Genomic DNA, 5,440 nt, shown 5'->3' on the forward strand with positions numbered 1-5,440 from the left:
ATTTGGATCAAGTGGAACTCTGCCAAAGTTCATTTTACACCTGAGATTACAACTTCACAGCTCATCTCATGTACTCTCACTGGAGCTACTTTTTCTCCTTTTACGTTATCTGTTATATATGCAGAAAACGATAGGGATGCCCGTATTCCTCTTTGGGATAAGATTAGAAGATGTGCTGCCATAATCTCTAATCCTTGGATTATTATGGGGGATCTCAATTGCTGTCGCTTTGCTGAGGATAAATTGGGAGGTAATTTCTTACCCCTTAGCAGCTTGGGGGAATTAAACTCTGTTATCTTTGATGCCAACATTGATGACTTAAACTCGGTGGGCAACAAATACACTTGGTTTAACCAGCAAACCAGTAATCCCATTCACATCAAATTAGATAGGGGTTTTGGTCAATGAGCATTGGATCTCTGCTTATCCGAACTCCTACTACTCGGTTCAGGCTCCTTCCTGCTCTGACCACTGCCCACTCATTCTACACTCTACTGTTAATACTCCTACTCCTCACCGCTTCCTTTTTAAAAATTTCTGGACTTCTTTAGAAGCATATTGGTATATCCTACTTGATGTTTTCTCTGCCAACCAAGTAGGAAATCCGTTGGCTGACTTATGTTTTAAACTCCGTCACTTAAAAAAGAGGCTTAAACTGGAGCCTTGGACTAATGCTAATGCTATTCAGGAGCATTTGGATTTACTCCATAGAAAACAGTTAATTTATCTTCAGCAGATCTTGGATTATCCTTTAAATGAGTCCCTTAACAGCAATCTGAAAGAAGTCAATCACCAAATCACGAAATTCACTTCTCTCCATGTCTCATGGATTACTCAGCGAGCTAAGGCTTCCTGGCTTTCACAGGGGGAAGATGACCTGAAGTTTCTTTATAACAAAATCAGACGTCGTAGGGCCAATAGCAATGCGGTAGTGAATATTGGTGCTTCCTCTCACTGTTTAAATGAAGACATCATCTCTGATCTCCCTTGATTGAGGATTTAAATATAGAGCATTTTCCTGTTGGTAATAAATTACATTCTGATATAGCTGATATTCTTATTATCTCAGTTACTGATGCTGAATTTAAGCAGGCGGTTTTTGATGGCAAAGCTTCTTCCTCCCCTAGGCCAGACGGGTTCAACTATCATTTTTATAAAAGAAGCTGGCACATCATTGGGCCCAATGTCTGTAAGGCTGTTAAATCATTTTTTATTTCGGGCATTATGCCCACAGGTATTAAAGCCACATCTCTTACTTTGATCCCTAAAACTAAACATGCTGCTACTTTTAATGACTTTAGGCCTATTGCTCTATGTAATGTCATTTATAAAATTATCTCCAAAGTTATTGCTAATAGGCTTAAGAGTGTCATGCCTCTCATTGTGAAAGAAAACCAAGCTGGGTTTATTAAAAATAGAACTTCTACGGATCATATTATCTTAGCCCAAGAGATTATCACATATGCCACTAAGGGGAAAAAGAACTTTTTTTGTTCTAAATTTGACATTCGCAAAGCATTTGATACAATATCTAGAGAATTTATTCTTGCTAGACTTCTTCAAAAAGGTTTTCCTCCTTTATTTATCACTTGGATTAAAAGCTGTATTTCCAATGTTAACTATTCCATTGTGATCAAAGGAGCTCTTCAAGGTTATTTTTCCTCTTCGGCTGGGTTAAGGCAGGGCTGTCCCCTAAGCCCGTATTTGTTCTGCATTGCTATGGATGTCTTTTCCTCAATTCTTGATGATAATCTTTTTGAGGGAGCTTATTTCAAGGATTTTAGGATCAGCCATCTCCTTTATGCTGAAGACTTACTTGTTTTTGGTGATGCCACTTGCAGCAATTGCACTAAACTCATGGATACTATCAACAGATTTACTAAAGCTTCGGGTCTTCATATTAATTTGGGGAAAAGTTCTCTTTTTCTGCCCAAGCATCTTACCACTGCTACTGAAATTTGCAACTCCCTCCCCCTGTCTCTTAAGGATAGCATCTCTTATTTGGGAATCCCTATTTCTTTCAGGAAATTAAACTGTTCTGACATCTCTTCTCTAACTGATGATATCACTGGGAAACTTTCTGGGTGGAATGCTAAGATGTTATCCTTTGCGAGAAGACTCCAATATTTGAAATTTACTATGTTAAATTCTATTGCTTATTGGATAAGGGGTGCTATTTTAAACAAAGGTGCTTTTAAATTCTTTAGAAAAATAGCCTCCAAATTTCTGTTCTTTGGTGATATTTCTGTGGGGAAAAAGTTGCACCTTGTTAGCTGGGACAATGTCTGTAAACCCAAAGACAAGGGAGGACTTGGTATCTATAGTATAGATGCTCTTCAACATGGGTTCAACTGCTCTCTTATACATAGAATGTATAACAGAACTTCTCCTTTGGCTTCTTGGCTGTTTAGATACTACTCCTCCCCTTGGAAGCCTCCCCACTCTAAAGCTTCTAAATTCTGGAAATCCATCTGTAGCACTGCTGCTACTTCCAAAGATCTATGGGAATTCAAAGTTACCCTCAATTCTCCCCTTTCCTTTATCTGGGATAGCTGGTGCAATTCTAAATGCCTGGTAGACTTTAACCCGGATTACGCTAACTATGAGGACCTTAATGTGAGCAATTTCATTTCTTCTGATGGCTGCTGGAATATTCCTATTAATTTACCCATAATGGTCTCTAATGCTATACTTGGTGTTAGTATTCTGGATAATAATTCTGAATGCCTTTCTTTGGCTAATAAAGCTAAAGCTAATCTCAAAAGTTTTACCAATGACTTTTACAAATCCTTTCCGGACTACAACTGGGAGAAATTCATTTGGCATTCAAAACACTCGCTGAGATACTCTACTTACGCCTGGCTCTCTTTGGTTGGGGGCCTCAAAACGGCTATGGAACTATACCGTAGAAACATTGTGGTGGATCTGACTTGTTCTCTATGCTTTAATCATACTGAAAGCACTAATCACCTGTTTTTTTACTGCAATTACAGCCACAACATTATCACTAAACTCATTCCAGAATCAGCCAGTATGCTTCTTAGACCCAACTTGATGCAAATCTTTGATTGGGTTAATGAAAACCAAAACCTCTCTACCCAAACCAAAAGGTTATACTTCATTACCATATGTTGCACTGTTTACCATGTTTGGAGAGAAATAAATGAGAGAAAATTTGCTTTAGCTGCCTCCAGCACTACCACTATCTTGATTAAGATCAAGAAAGATATCCTTTGCAAGGTCTCCAAATGGTGTGATGGAGACTTATTGGAAAAATTAGCAGCTTAGCTGTTTAGTTCCATATGCAGCAGGGGGACCTGGGCTTTATTAGTTCTGAATTGATTTCATATTCTAAAGAATTATGGTGCTTCTCGGTGATAGCTGCGAGATAATTGTTGCTGTTGGTTGTGGTTGCTTCGGCAGCTGCCTGATTGCAAGTCTTGGTGGCTTCAAATCTGATTCTACCTGTTATCATTTTGATCACCTGGACGATGATGAAGCTCCCATCCGTTTCCCTTGGACGGCCTATTGGCAACCAGGGAACTGCCCGGTCGCTAGAATTCGCTTTGAACCCATTTTTCTGAGTCCAGGTTTTTCAAAACTTGGGAGCATTTACTTAGGTTCAGCTTTTTCTGAGACAATTTGGTGTTTTTACTCATCGCGGTCTACTTCATCTATATTATGGAATAGATTTCTTTTGCTTCTTAGCAGTCCACTCAATTTTTCTTAGTATGGTATAGGTTTACTTTTCCATGCTTTCTGCTGCTCATGTTGTCAGTTCTTTTTCGTTTTTTTTGCTTTCTTTTTGTTTCAGCGGCTATGGCTGTTAGTTTTAGTTGAATCTACTGGTTGGTTGTGGTAGATGTCAACTTCCATTTTGTACTCCTTTTTTCTAGACGGAATAAAATGGGCTCATGCCCCTAATTTTCCCAAAAAAAAAAAAAAAAAATCAACGGAGAATGATCAGAACATTAAGGCTTATCAACATTATAATAAGAATTAGGAAACAGCATCCAACCAAGCCTTATTCACCAAAATCCTATTTAATCTGTTATAAATGGGACTATCACACCTTTGATTAAACCAAGTAGAGAACCAAAGATTGCCCATCAAGGCCAAATTCACTTTAGCTTCAAGAATACAAATCAAATCCATGTTAAAGCAACACACAAGATCCTTGCAAAAATTAACTTTCTCAAGACTATTAAAACCTCAAACATTCCAAGAAGCAAAATTTAGAAATTAATAACATGATTATTTTGTCAAATAATTAGGTGCCTTTCTGGCAGATTTAGCTTTGTCGATTTGCCCGTTGCTAGAGGCAGCTTTAAAAGAGATTGATTATCAGAACCAGACTCCTTAAAAACTTTGATCAAATTTTCTTTTAAATTGAAAAGATAAGTTTCCTCGTCTTGATTTATAAGCCCAGGTAAATCTTCTGTTTACAAAATAATAAATTAATTATTATTTTGCAATTCAAAATTAGCACAATTAGAAGGATTTAGGCGTGTAAGTGAGCCGAGCCGGCTCGCAAGCTGAGTCGAACTTGACTCGTTCATGGGCTCGTGAGCCGAGCTTAAGAGTCGAGCTCGAGCTCGAGTTCTAGCTCATTCAGTAAATAAGCTCGAGTTCGAGCTTGAGCTGGCTCAGCTCATGAGCTGGCTCAAATAAATACTAATATTTTTAAACTATTTTATTTTATTTTTTAAATTTAAATATTAAAAATAATAAAAATAATGTAAGTTTTATTTAAATATTAAACATTAAATATTTTTTAAAAAAATTTTGACTAAGTTTTAAAAATCATGCTTAAGTTTTAAAAATATCACCTAAATCTTAAAATCATGTCCATGACTTGTGAGCCGGCCCGATCTCATTTACAATGGAACGAGCTCGAGTTCGAGCTCGCTTTCTAACTGACAAGAAGACCTAAACTTAACTCAACTAGACTTGTTTACACCCCTAACAACGTTAACAGAATTAATAAAAACTCATCTTAAATAAAAGTGAATAAATAATAAAGAATCCATATAATTTTTACATAAAAAAAGTATGATATTATTCATACTGCAACATTTTCTTAAAAATATATTATAAATAAAAAAAATTTCATTATCTTAAGAATATAATAATATCCTCCAATTAATAAGCCCGGTGTCCTTTCATTTAAGATAAGAATATCAAACACGATTAAATATCCCTTGCTTTTTTCCCGCAATCAATGATGAGTAGCAGACTAAGCTAAACCAGGCGGTGACGCATAATGATTCTTCCCTTATATAATAAGAAAAAACCAAAAGTTCTGATCTCATGATCGCCCGCACAATGCCGATCACGCGACAACACTTGCACACTATATATTAATAACTACACTACACTTCCACATTCGATATGCACATAGCACCTATCGCACATTGATTACCACAACCACCGCACAACA

This window comes from Dendrobium catenatum, unplaced genomic scaffold, assembly GCF_001605985.2.
Source record: "Dendrobium catenatum unplaced genomic scaffold, ASM160598v2 original_scaffold_268208, whole genome shotgun sequence".
NCBI lineage: Eukaryota > Viridiplantae > Streptophyta > Magnoliopsida > Asparagales > Orchidaceae > Dendrobium > Dendrobium catenatum.